At 45.5% G+C, this 14611-nt stretch overlaps 1 long non-coding RNA gene across 1 annotated transcript in view; it reads left to right on the top strand.

Moving 5' to 3' along the window:
• Positions 1–10839: 10839 nt before the first annotated feature.
• The window catches only part of LOC148005069 (uncharacterized), a 57122-nt gene continuing 53350 nt past the window's right edge, over positions 10840–14611 (top strand). The window contains exon 1 of the long non-coding RNA XR_015622767.1: positions 10840–11004. This is a non-coding gene — a long non-coding RNA (uncharacterized LOC148005069). The remainder of the gene's footprint in view (positions 11005–14611) is intronic.

Raw genomic sequence — 14611 nt, forward strand, 5'->3', positions numbered from 1 at the left:
GGAAAAGGCAGGAGGAGGGTGGTTGCCGTCATAAGTTTTAGTGTCTGAGGGACAGGGCTGAAAGTGGAGAAGCCAAGCAGAGTATAAAATTCGTCAGGGTGTCTGCACGCGGGCAGAGGCACGGATGGTAGACAACAGGTGCTGGCCCCTGAGAGAGGACCTGGGTTTGTTTGTGCGGAACGAACCTAGGAGCATACAATGCCGGGGCTCAACATCTGGATCCTTAAGAATGTCTGTCTACCCTGGTTTCGTTGTAAGTGGACCCTGACATTGTGACTTCTCATTACAATATGCTCTCTGTTCGCTGTCTGTGGAGAAGCGCTATTGAGGGTGGAGGGGCACTTGGAAGTTGAACCAGGACGTGGTTACCTGGAATGGTCATCTGACAGAGCCGATCCCACTAGGAATTAGTAGACAGAGAGGAAAATTTCTTGCTAGCACCCCTTCTGGTACCTGCACAGTTGGAAAGTAAGTTACGGGGGCTCTAAACTGTCTACTCAGGGCCCCCATCCGGGCTCGGTTACTTTTCTGTCAGGGAAAACCTTACAAGAATGGAACTCTCTAGTGGTCCCTGAGTCCATTCTCAGGGTGACCAAAAGGGACCCTTCAAAGATGACAGGAAGAGTCTGTGAGTTGGGATAGTGTGAGGCAGGAGCGGAAATCCATTGGAGCTGCTAAAAACTGAATCCTTTCATGTTTTCAGCAGACCCGGGGCTGGTGATGGGGCAGCAGCGCCCTCTTGTGGCCTCACATCCGAGCGCTCCTTCATGATCCACCCTGGCATTCGCAGTTCTCTTTCTCAATGGGTGCCTCTCTCCTGGACCTCCACTCACCATACTCACAGCTTTGCTTTTCCCGCGAATGGTTCAGGCTTTGTCATTTGGAGCCTTGCTACAGAAAACTATCAACAACTACGGAAGAGATCGATAGTTGTGTGATAGAGCGTCACGCCCGCTTGGCTGTGGGCGATCATTCAGCAGTGACCAGGGATTACCCAGCAATGTGTCCAATGTGCTCCTTTTATTTCATATCCCTCCATTACACTCCACACCGGAACAGCTCCCGTGTGCATGGTGCCCATTCTGAGCTGTGCTACGTTGGGGTTACACACCATCCCTCGGTTTGCTCCCAGATCTGAGGCACTATGATCATGTTGACACCCCAGCAGGGAAAGGGTAGGGTGTGGGGTACAGCTGGGTCTCCTATCTCTCTTGCCCCAACTTCTCCACAACCCCCTTTAATTACAGTGACACGGCCTTCTCAAACTTCGTTACGATAATGCTACAACAAGAGAGGAAGGAGCTGGCTGGGAGGAGTCCAGATTCTGATTTTCATCCATTTTGGATCTGGTGTGTGTGTGTGTGTGTGTGTGTGTGTGTGTGTGTGTGTGTAGGGGGCCAGCATAGGAGTCCCTTTCACATGGTTCCAAGTAGGGCATAAAGGCAATGATTAAGGAGTCAGGGACCATTTGTTTTTCTAAAAGAGCTAAGTAAACTATCCACATAAAAAACGAGGCTTACTGTAGCACAGAGAGCTCATGGGCTAGACTCTGTCACTGCCATAGACAATCACTCCCTCCCTACCCCAGGCCTTGCTTTCTCCACTGGGAGCTGGAGCACTCTCCAAGGGCCTATGGGGTCCAGCAGGAGCGGACTCACTGTGACCTGTATAGACTGGATCTGCTGCCGAATACCAGTACCACCCACTGCCCACTCACGTGGGATCTCCAGTTCCACTTTTGCTGGAGTGATATTTTTCTAGTGTGTATTTTCAAAAAATTTCTTCAGTGGCGGTGCCCGTCTCCTATTTGGAAAATTAACTGCTTGCAGATGCTGTGAGAAGCAGTCCCTACCAGGCAGTGAAACCACTGGGGTTTGGATGTCACTTCAAAGGGAGGAGAAGGGAGGGAGGGCTGCCTGTCTCTGGGAGAGACAGCAAACTTACTTTTTAAAAATTATTTTATGTGTGTGGGTGTTTTGCCTGCATGTCTGTCTATGCACAAGGTACATGGCTGGTGCCTGAGGCCAGAAGAGAGCACTGGATCATTTGAAATTGGAGTTACAGACAGTGCTGGGAGGTGAACTTTCGTCCTCCGGAAGAATAGCCAGGGCTCTTAACCATCGAGCCATCTCTGCAGCCCTGACAGCAAACGTCCTGACCTGTAAAAAAGCCCCAATGTGAGCGCCATTTGGGATTCGAAGGGCGAGGACTGTCTGAAGGCTTGGGGACGCAAGTGCCGAAAAGCCCACCCTAAAGCCGTTATTGGTGAAATGTGTGCAGTCAGCGAATGCTGGATACCAGCAGCGGTAGTTAATTCTGTCTTAGGTGACACCTAGCACTGAGTTCAGCCATGCTAGATCTCCACTCCCACTCAGCCTGGTGGTCAGCTTGGATTAGTTGATGCAGCTTGGAGTTGAGGGTGACCCTCAGGTGCTCCTCCTGCCCACCCCCCTGCTGCCACCTAAGAGTAGTACCCAGCAGAGTCTGTGACCTTGGGTTCCTGGGGAACCTGTGATGGCTCTCTGTCATCTATCACCTCTCATTCTGACTCTCCCTCTTTGATTTTGTCTGCCTCAAAAGTCCGCCTGGAGGCCTTCCCCACAGCTGTCACGCCAAACACTCTTTTTGGACAGCAGAAAGACAACCAGGAATAGAAAGATATTTGGCAAAACCCAAGGGAACTCGCACATAAATTTTCTTTTTCTCTGTTTTCCCATTCCCTGCGCCACAAGCCCGTCCTCACCAAAAGCTCCCAAATTTCCGCTCAGTTGCCGGACCAGAGGCTGCCCTGCTCTTCCTGTGGGCGTAGGTGCCGCTTAAGCGTAGGTGCCGCTTAAGCGTGAATGCGCATGGTCACATGCCTGCGTAGCATAAGTGTGTGTGTGTGTGTGTGTGTGTGTGTGTGTGTGTGTGCACCCGCACGCTCGCGCACGCACGCTGGTGCTTGTGGTGATAGGACAAGTGTGGAGAACAATCCTTTCCTAGCTGGTACCACCCCTAGGCCAGACGATTTTCTTACCTGAATCTGGGACAGTTTCTGTTTCCTTCCACTCACAGGTACAGTCCTGCAGTGTTTGGTCTGTGAGGCTGACGAAGTAAAAACGAGAAGTTTGGTTGTGAAGAACTCCAGACTCGATTTTAGTGAAATAGAACGACCAGTTGAAATAGAAGGCCGAGGTCCCTGCTGTGCTGTCCTTTGAACATGGATTTCTTGCCACTTCACAGTTAATTTAAATATTATGTGTCTTAGTTACTTTCCTATGGCCATGAAAAAGATACCATGACCAAGGAAACTTATGGAAGAAAAAGTGTATTGAGTTCTTGCTTACAGTGTCAGAGGGTGGGAGTCCCAGACCATCGATATGGCGAGCACGGCAGCGGGCAAGCAGCCATATTGCTTGAGCTGTAGCTGAGAGCTTACAAATTGAGACAGAAACCATGAGGAAGAGAGAACAAGCTAACAGACATTGGCTGGCCTTTTGAAATCTCCAAGGTTGCCTACCGCAAAGGACACACCTTCTCCAATTAGGCCACACCTCCTCCAACTAGGCTACGCCCCCAACTAGGCCACACCCCCTAATCCTTCCCAACATTCCACCAACCGGGGACCAAGCATGCAAATCTATGAGGCTGTGGGAGCCGGTCTCATGCAAACTCAACGTTGTGTGAACATTATTTTGCACTTTCAGTAAGACTTTGTGTCAGAACCAGTCACAGACAAGGGGAGTGTGTCCTCTGCTGATTTCGACTGGTCGGTGTGATCTTAGAATGTGAAGATTTATAAGGCAAAATTCAAGGAAGACAACAGGCAGAAGGCAATAGATACCATTATACTTGTTCAAATTCCCATGGAATAATTATGGGAGGAATAGATTGAGTGGAAGGTAAATTTATTCAGCCAAGAGAAACTTGGCACATGGTAACCATTAACAACAGACTGCAAGTAGGAAAAAATAGTACGTTGTACTCAAGTCTTTTAAAAATAAGGAGAAATGAAGTGTTTTTTTTTTTTTTTATTTCTGCAAAGACATGACATGAAAGTTGAACAACAAGCATGCCTGTCATTTGAAAGACCTGTGATGGATAAACATTGAGTGGGGCCAATGGAAGAAGACAGAGAGAGATGAAGAATAGAGGCCCCTGGTGGATAACAAGAACGTGTGAACTAGACCGCCCTCCTTCCGGTATCTGGGTAAACACGCGGAAGCTGTCAGAGATGATGCTTCCGGCGGTGTTTGCGTCTTGACCTGTTAGAGAAGAGGTGTCTTTTCACCCCAGAGTATCAAACAGAAAGCTCCCTTTGGCCTCAAGAGTACAAGACAAAAACCAGGAGGCTGACTTTCTAGAGCCACACCGCGCTTTCTAGAATCACACTGTGTGAACATTACTCAGACGCTGAGGGGGCGTGCTTGAATGAAAACCATTATAACTTTGATGGAGGTAAACTCAGGCAAGACTTAGCTCAAGGGTAGGTAGGGTTTGGTCTCTAACTCGTTATACAAACAGGGTGCCGCATTTGATGCATAGGAACCAACGTTACTGGCATTTCTAAGGGGCTCCACCCATATCTGAATGTCCTCTCCTGAGTGGCACTTGAGCAGAACTAGACTGCCAGTCCTTTCCCTGCCTGGGACCTGGTTTCTCTTACAACCTTGCTCTGTACAACAGTTTACTAGCACCCTGGGAATGGCCCAGATCACATCAGTGTTCACAGTCAGAAGCACCTGGCTGTTTGGATCCATGTGCCTTTGGGACTCTGTTACTAAAATCTTGTTTCTGGGACCACCGGTCTAGGTTTGGTTTGGTTTGGTCGGCTTCTGTCTTACCTAGACCTACCTTGAGGCCTCAGAGAACATTCTACAGGTCGGCAGCATCAAAACACCTAAAACAAACGACCAAAGTTCAACTTGCCTTGGAGAAAAGAGAGCTATGTTCTTTTGGTCCCAAGCCATGTGCCAGGGCTGGAACCAAACAGAGCTGGCCTCAACCCATTGTTCAACATCACACGATCTGAGGACAAACAAACGAGAAAGTAGATGGTGACCAGAAGAGAGAGCAGGTCACGCATTTGTGCAAACTGTTGATCTTGTCTTTGAGAGGCACGACTGTCTGTCTGACCAGTTTGTCCTGATAATAGTTACAAACTGTTCACTTTATTGTGCAAGTCTGAAACCCCGAGTTCTTTACCGAGTTCTCTCCTTCTACCAATAACTCGGTTTGGAAAAATTATCTGTGATAAATTTTGTGTCGGATGCCCAAAGAAAAATGTATATTTTTTTTTTTACCATGTAGAATTAGGTTGTTCTTAAATATGTAATCGCATAGGAAAAGAGCTATGGCGCTATTCCTAAGGGCTGGCCAGCCTACGGGTGTCCCTGGCCATATGGTCCTCAGGCACGTTTTACAGAAGAGAAAATTGAGGTTCAGGTCAGACGAGTAACCTGAGTTCATGAGTTAGACAGTAAACTCGACTTATAAATGAGAGTCAGCGCAGGCATACATTTTTTTTTGCAGCCCACTTCAATAAACTTCCAACCTCTCCTCTTGCCCAACACTTACCAGAGGTAGTAGAAGAGAAAAGATATTAGGACATAGGGTAAGAGGACCTGTTTAGGAACAGTTCTTTGGGGGTCGAGCTTGATCTTCTTGGGCAGCTGTGTAGTCCCAGAGCAAGCACTCAATACGACTCAGTAGCTTCAATCCAGTCCTCTCAGCAGGCAGACCCCATGCATGAACCAGCAGACGTAGTTCAATCCTGAAGGAACCGCAAGGCTCACCAACTGGCCTGAGGAATGACAGACTGCTACAGGAACCTCATGAGTGATTCTTTGGCAGGTTTCTCTCAATGGCAGCATCACCACAAGTTGAGCTCAACAGTGCTATGAAAGGCTAAACAATACATGTGTGTCTTTAATGAAGAATAGAAAGACAGAGCAAACCAAACCAATGCTCTGACAGCTCCCACTATTTGAGGGGCCACATTTATATTCCTTCATTACGGGCCCAAGGAGATATGTTTTCATGGTGAGTCCAAAACCCAGCCAGGCTGACCAAAGATTAACCTTGGTGACAAGCCCAAGTGTTCATTCTCTAGCTTCTCACCAGCTTCCAACTCCTGAATGGACCCAGAAGGCTGCCAAGGCTGAGGAACGCTGATGGTACCAACACATGGCAGCACTGTAGTTCACTGGTGTGAACTACAGCACCCACTATTATTTTGGGAGCAGGAAAAGCCAAAGGCAAGATCTCACCATGTTATTTCGGGGCAAGTCCACCAGAGAACTCACACAGACACACTCAAGGCCAAATAGAAAGTCTACATTGCCAGTTGGCAACTGCACAGTTGGGTTTAATTTGCCCAAACCGTCCAGCCCCAAGCCTCGCTAGTCTTTTATGCACAAAAAACACATTTTAGTAGACACATTTCGGTTAGCAAGAGTAGTTAGCAAGAAGAAAACCACAGAAGCCTAAAAGCAAGGTTAGGACATGGAGGGACTTTTCTGGATCCTAGAACTTTGGACTTGGTCTTTGTTCTTGGCTTGGTAGGTGCTGGGCTGCACATTGGCTTTTAAGGTTGGAATGGTGTCTCTCAGAGGCCACCAGATGTGTTAAGGTCTGGGGGCTTGTTACAGTGTAGCCCAGGATGGCCTTGAATTCACCCCCGAGCTCTGGAATTACAGGGAGATGTGCACTGCTCTTGGCATTCATTCTTTATACTAGTAACAACCAGACACACATAAGACACCGGGATAAAAAGGTTTGCTGCACTTTAAAAGAGAAAGGGTTTCTTGAAAATAAAAAAATGTGACATGTAATCAGATTGAAGTTTTAGAAGATTACAGTGTCACTCTTATTTAAATTTGTGTATTCGTTAACAACCATTGCCCTCGGAGTACCCCCTCCCATCGGTTATATCACTAGGCAGCCAGATAAATTACGACGCCAGGAATATCCTGCTCTATTGCAGATTAAAAATATTAACTGTGACCATGCTTAGTTTTTAAAATCAAAATGTCACTGTTCAAATAAAAAAAAAGTACACTTGTTACCATTTACATTTTTCTTTTAAGTGGATACGTTTAAGTCTTAAAAAGTAAATCTAATGCATGTGAAAAATAACTCTTCTTTTCATTTTTTTTTACAAAATGTATTCAATGTATGCAAATTTTAATAGGATCACATTTTGCATTAATCATTTTTATTGTTGAGAGCGGCTATGAGTCAGAAGAGCTGTAAAAGATGAAATGGGGGCATAAAACTCGGAAGCTTAAGAGAAACAGAAACTCGGGGGGCGGGGGCGCGCGGAGCGAGATCTACACAGATCTCTGGACCCTGGAGAAACGAGGGAAGTGCGTGAGTTGGACGGCTCTCAGCGCCTCCCACGTGACATTGCCACTCAGGGCTTTGCAAATGACTTACTTCAGACAGGTCTAGTTAATGATGAAAACAATGAGAAATTAAAAGGCGGTTCTTATCAAGTTGAGACCCTAGAAGCAAGAGGTGCAGCTGGTGCCTGTCTGGGTGACAAGGAGAAAATTCCATCTGTAAAACGAGCCCAGTGGGAAGAGAGGGAGAGCCCTGGCCTTCGAGCTCTGCTGGCTCCCTGGAGCCTGATTCTGGCTCTGACTGACTCTTTCCTCCCGGCACATTCTCATCTAAGTGATTTATTCCTCTTGGCTAAACATGGCACAGCACTGAACATTTTGTTTCACACCAGAATTCTTTCAGTCGGAAAAAGACGTTGTGGAAATTGGCTCTTAAGTTCAAAGGCAAAATGCTTTGTGAATTCTGTAACAGTTATTGCCAGTCTTAAGGCAGCTCTAACCAGGGAGGAATTTCAGAAAGAATTTCACAGAAAAGCACACAAGCGACTCTCACGGAGGAACAGAGGTAAATAATCAACAAGCTGTAAGGGACACTGACAGAATAGCTCTAAAATTAGAGCCAATCAGGACAGAGCTTCTTGGGGTCTTTGTAGAGAACAGGAAAAACCGGGTATGGTCCATGCCATTTTTAATCCCTGCACTCAGGAGGTACAGGCAAGTGCATTTCTATAAGTTCGAGGCCAGCCTTCTCTACATAGTGAACTCCATGCTAATCTAGGGAAAAAACAAACAAATAAACAAACAAACAAACAAACACAAAATGTTTCTGAGTTTGCTCCCAAGTGGCTCAAACACGAACTGAAGGTTTTAAAATCCTCTCCTTCAATTCAGAAAGTGCGGAAGTCCCATGAACCCCCGATAATGTATAAAACTTGGGTACATCCTCGTACATTAGAATTTTTTTGTTGTGTGTGTGTTGTAAGTGACATACAATGGATCCAGAGCAGGTTATCTCAAATGGAGTTTAGATAAAGTGTAGGTGGAAACCTGTGTATCTTGGGGAAGGGTACAAGGAAAGTCTGGAGTAGTTGAAAACAAGATTGCTGACTGCACTGAGCAGCTTGCAGCCTTCCTTGGGTGGCCACTGTGTAGTTTCACATCATTGACCTCGGGTTCCTTGACTCAGAGGGTTGTAGAGAAAACCTGACACTGACTTCTTTCTCTTTCCAGGTCGAAAGTTCCTAGAAAGTACATAGCTCCTCTCCTGATGAGAACCATTCACTGTGGCCAGAACGTGTCTGGGACAGTAGAGGTAACCATGTGCACAGTGTAGAATTATAGTAAGGAGAAAAATAACATAAAGGTAGTTAAGCTGAGTGGTATGCACCAGTGACTGCCAACATTAGGGTATCTGAGGGAGGGGGATAATAAATCCAGACTGCCTAGGGCTATGTCATGAGTTCACCAGCAGCCTGTGAAAAAAATCTATGAGACCCCCTATCTCAGAATAAACTCTGAAACAGTAAGAAGGCTGGGGACATCACGTGTCATTCACGCACGTCTCTGAGTTCAAGGCCAGCCTGCTCTACATAGTTGGCACGATGTGCTTGTGGTCCTAGGTTCAATCTCAACACTGTGGAAAAAGACGAGAGGGCTCAGTGTTGTTTCCTGGAGACAAAATTCACACTTAGGGAGTATTTTGTGCCAGTGTTGTATCAAATGTTTGTTTGTTTTTTTTTTACTGTAGAAGAAATAATATATACTTTGACCTGGGAACTGGAAAAGATGTTCTATTGCAACAGGTATTTGTAAAAGCCAAGCTTTCTAAATATGAAAGTGTTCGTTTCCCTCAGTTCTATATGGTAAAAAAAACATGCAAAGTGTCATTATGAATAAACTTCAGAAGCCACTTAATAAATTATCAATATTAAACAAATTGTAACTGTCTTGGTTGTATTGTCCAGAAAAAAAAAGGTTTAGAAGTTCTCAGAAGGCTCTGAAAAGACGGATAAGGCTGTTAAATAAATTGAATTAAAAAAAACCCATCTTTTTCATAGGCAATTGAAGGGCAAGCCTATATAATAGTTTAGAAGTCTGTGTCTACACAGTTCAGGTAGAATGCATCAGAGGTCATGGCGAAGCCTTACACGTGTGAGATTACATGATCAGAAGCAAACAAGGAACCTGAAATACACAGAAATTTCACTGATTTTATTTTAATACCCGCTGTGAAACATATAGTTCTTGTCAACTGAGAAAGTATGCCTTTAATGTTTAGCCATCGGGTTCCAAAGGATGGTGAAGGCTGGCTTTTATTGATGTCTTGTGGTTGCTAAAGAAAAAGATACATGCTCCAGGCCTTGGCTGAAAATGTGGAAGCATTCTTTGAGCAATGGTTTCCATTTTAACAAGGAGAACTTCACCTCTCTCCATAGGTTGGTGGTGTTGCTTGGGACAGTTCAGCAATGGTGCACACTGCTCTCAGGTCCCTCTGAAGATGAAGCACTTCCTTTGTTCCTTCCTTGCCTGCCCACATCTTTCTTTCTCATGTGTATGTCTACTGCAGCATGTGCATGGAGGTCAGAGGTCAACTTTCAGTCGTCAGTTCTCTCCCTCCACCATGGGAGTCCAAGGATCGAACTCACATCCTCAGGCTTGCTGGCAAGTACCTTACACAGTGAGCCATCTCACTGGCTCTAAAGTTGGAACACTTCGGTTAAACACAATCGATATCGTACTGAAGGAACATGCTTGGTACACAGAGAGGGCATTCCAATGAAATGCTGTTAAAGCCAGTGGATTTGAATTTAGCTAAGACGTGAAAGACGTTGAAACCAAGGAAGAGCCTCAGATAGAAAGCTAAGCAGGGCCTCTGGCTGGAAGTAGGATTAGTGTTGACCTCTGAACCATTGTTTTTTAATAACTACCATTGGCAAAAGTTCACCAAGATGAATGCTGAACACTGCTTGGCGTAGTGTTAAAGACGGTAATCCTAGCATAAAGGAAGCTGAGGCAGGAGGATCGTGACTTTGAGGGCAACCTGGATGTGGTGGTTTGAATGTGCTTGGCCCAGGGAGTGAGCGGAACTATTAGGAGGTGCGGCCTTGTTGGAGGAAGTGTGTCACTGTGAGGGTGGGCTTTGAGACCCTTGTCCTAGCTGCCTGGGAGTCAGTCTTCTCCTGTTTGCCTTCAGAACAAGATGTAGAATTCTCAGCTCCTCCAGTGCCATACCTTCTTGGATGCTGCCATGATTCCCGCCATGACAATAACGGACTGAACCTCAGAACCAGTAAGCCAGCCCCAAATGGATGTTGTCCTTTATGAGAGCTGTCTTGGCCATGATGTCTCTTTATAGCAATGGAAAACCTAAGACACTGGACCACACAGCAAGAAGATCACAAATAAACAAGCCTCCTACGAAGTGCTCTAAGTTTTATTTGACTTTTAAGTATATTCTAAAAATAAATGTCAAATCTGGAGCAAGATCATTAAGCAGAAAAAGAGCTGCCCAGATAGATAACAAAAGTAAAAACTCAGCCATCTGCAAGCAAAACTTCACGGCGAGACAGAGCATTTGCCTTGCTACTGAGCTCGGGGGCAAACAACAGGGCAGGTACGAGGTCAGATTGGGCATGGCTGAAAAACGAAAGGCAGGAGAGAGATTTATTACCTGTTGCAGGTAAGGAGTTGTTTCCAAAGCAATGCTCTTATTGGGCAGAGGAAGCATGGGGATTTTGTTCAGGGGATCAGTATGCACTCATTTGTTTTTTTTTTTTTTAAAGTACTTTGGGGAACCTGTATGTTTCTGAGCCTGCTCAATTTAAGACCACAGGCTCGAAAGGAAAGATGGTGGGCACACTTTTGGGTATACTTAACTCAAAGGCAAGGATCATCTGTTCAAAGGCTCAAAGGGCAGACAAGCTCACCTTGCATGGTGAAGAGGGCAGATACAAACACTTGTGGGTATACCCAGCTTTCTTGCAGGCGTGCTAATACCGTGTGCCCCAAAGGCAGGCAGCATGACTGTGAAGGAAGAGACTCCCAGTCACACCCCTGGAGACTGCGCTAAGAGGGCTCTTTCTCCGTTATCAAGGGGTTGTCTTGATTGAAAAGAAACACGAACAAATAAAGCCAGCAAGTGCTGTTTTTGGTTTTCTTTTCTCTTTTCTTTTTCTGAGACAGGGTTTCTTTGCGTAGCCCTGGCTGTCCTGGAACTCACTCTGTAGACCAGGCTGGCCTCAAACTCAGAGATTCCCCCAGCCTCTGCCTCCCGAGTGCTGGGGTCCGGGGTATGTGCCACCACCACTCAACAGGGGTTTCTTTATCAAAACCTACTCTAGAAAAACCCAAAAAAGCACTTCGAAAGTGGTGTATCCATTTAGACATTGTGCTAGGGAAAGCTAAAAGTTTCTATGCAAATCGTAATAATTTCTACAGTGAAATGTAAACATCTTGTTATTTGCAATTTAGTCTGTATGGTATTACTATAATGTTTGAGATTGACTGGTAAAATTATGGCTTACTTCCAATCAAACTATGGCTTTCAGTATTTTCTTGGCATTTTGAATCTTGCTTATTAGAGCATTTTCTAAGTTGACCAAATCTGGCATTGTTAAAAATTTTTTTAATTGCAGTTCCATGAATAGTGAGTTGAGGAAATGATGGACGATACATATAGTTTTATGTTCTTATAATGTTTATGTATATATGTTCATATTTACATGTGGATATATGCATGTAGCTATGTGTGCACTTGCGTGTGAATGCATGTGGAGGCTTGAGTTCAGCATAGGCTGTCTTCCCATATTGCCTTCCCTATAAGACAAGGTTTCTCAGTAAACCTTACATTCACTGGTTGGCTGGACTGTCTGGTCAGTAAGCTCTAGCTATCTGCCAGTCTTCACCATCCCTAGTTATAGGGTTACAGATGTGAACCATGCCTGGTGTTTTACAAGAGTGCTGGGGATTCAAACTCAGGTCCTCATGCTTGTGCAGCAGGTATTTTGTTGTCGGAGCCACCTTCACAGCAACCAGACTTTAAAATATGTGTGTGTGTATGTGTGTGTGTGTGTTGGCATGTGTTACATATGCAGGTGGTGAGTGTATGTGTGTATGGTGTGTATGTGGAATTCAGAGGTTAATAGTCCACTGTCTTCCTCAATTACTGCCCATCTTATATTTTTAAGATGTATTTTATGTATGTATGTATGTATGTGTGTGTACCTGAGTGTGTATATGTGCAGCACATACATGTAGGAGCCTGCAGAGGCCAGAAGAGGACATTGGACCCCCTGGAACTGGAATTGAGTGACAGGTAGTTGTGAGAAGTCACGTGGAGGCTGAGGTCATAAGTGGGTGCTGGGAACTGAACCTGGGTCCTTTGCAAGAACAGTAAATGGTTTTAACTGCTGAACTGTCTAGCTAGTTTGTTTCCAATGTAGTTCTCGAGACAGGGTTTCTTACTAAATCCAGAGGTCACTCGTTCTTCTAGGCTAGCTAACTAGTAAGCTGCAGTGCTAGGGTGACTGACACATGATGCCGCCATGTCTGGCTTTTGCCTGGTGTCTGAGATCTGAGGTCAGACCACCATGCTCACGTGGCAAGTATGTCACTAGTGACGCCCTAAGAGACAAAACTACTGTGGAATAACTTCATATTAATTGGTTGTGCTACATTGTAGTAGTCTCCAAACATCATCAACTCCTTGAGACGAACAGCCAGACCCACATAATCAATCAGTTGCTTTACTTCTCTTTTTTAACTTGTACAAAAGAACTTTTCTGCACGTGTTTTTAAATCTTGACATTAGAAAAGTTAAATTTATCAAGCCGGGAGGAAATGACATACTCTACTTAAAAGTTTGTTACCTAATTTATAACTTTTAAATATTTTGACATATGGTTTCTTGGGTGGGCTTAAATGCTAAGCTGGCTTCCAGGTGGATGTGCATGTAGCTCCGAGGAAAAGGTTTGGGAGTCCACACCTGGAGAGATTAGGAAATGAATGTGAGTTTGAACAGAGAATTCTTTCCGCACCCAAAATTGCCTTCTGCTAAGACAACACACTCTCAGCCTTGGTGGCCCATTAGAATCATCTGGGGAGCTTGAAACATGTTCGGGTCATTTATCCTTATCCGTCGACTGATTGATGATTGGTGCTGGGGACTTGCACCTGCTAGGTAGGTCCGCTCCACTGAGCCTCATCTCGGAGGCCCCAGGGCTTTCGATTTAGGCTGTGGCCTGAGCATTTGTAAATATCCGAGGATGACTCTATTGTGCAGTCACTACCCAGAACGGCTTCTAGCGGTTGGGCCGGTAACTGGCATCCCGACCAAGTTTGCAAAGGCTATACAGCTAGAGTTAACCTTTGGTTCTGTTCTGTCAGGCTCAGGTCAGGTTCAGGTTGGAAAGACTGAAGCAAGAGGCTTAATTGAGAAACAGGCAGCAGGCCTCCATTTCATTCATTCAGTTGACATTTAATGAGGTTCTACGATGTTTATGGAGCTGAGGATACAGAATGGTCTAAAACACTGATTCTGAAAGTGAGGAAACAGATGTGCAAACGGAGCCTGTATAACTCTGGGACTATATTATGGTAAGAGCCCAATGGGGCAAGGTAGAGGCACAATTCCGTTTGCAAAGGAAGGATAGATGAGGAGTCCCAGAGGAGTCTTGGAAGATGGGGATTACCCGGAAGACGTCTCTAACTGTGGTTAGCCACCGGCCTGTGTAAGGACAGGCACAGGCGCAGGCGCAGGCGCAGGAGTAGGGGCAGGCCACGCCCTCTGGCAAGTCTGGCAGAGGAGACACAGAATGTGGGAAGGTCTTGCTAGGACACTCAGCTGGCCTCACCTTGGCCTGGGACCTATTTTTCTAAGCACAGATTAGAACATCTTCATTCTAGGCTTATAGAAGGACTGTTCAGGGGTTTGGGGTCAGGAAAGGGGGTGTATTTTGATAACATTTCTCTTCTGAGAACGTGACTGAGCCACAGGACTTTAAGCTGTTCCTTCACACCGTGATTGCCTCCTCCACTTTCCACAGGCATGTGGTATTCCTCACCTTTCTGAATCCTCTTGCCCCAGGTATCGGCTCAGAAGCACCTGAAGTAACAGGATTTTTAAAATAGTTCCAGAGACCTCTTATCGATGAATCAAAAACGAAAACATTTCAGGTTTTTGTATGTCAGTCACATTAGTAATTCCTAATCCTACACTGAGTTAATATTCCTACCCCACCCTATGTCCAATGACTGATTAAATATAAGAGACATCACTATACCTCTCC

The sequence above is a fragment of the Rattus norvegicus genome, chromosome 6, assembly GCF_021556685.1.
Source record: "Rattus norvegicus strain SHRSP/BbbUtx chromosome 6, alternate assembly SHRSP_T2T, whole genome shotgun sequence".
Classification (NCBI taxonomy): domain Eukaryota; kingdom Metazoa; phylum Chordata; class Mammalia; order Rodentia; family Muridae; genus Rattus; species Rattus norvegicus.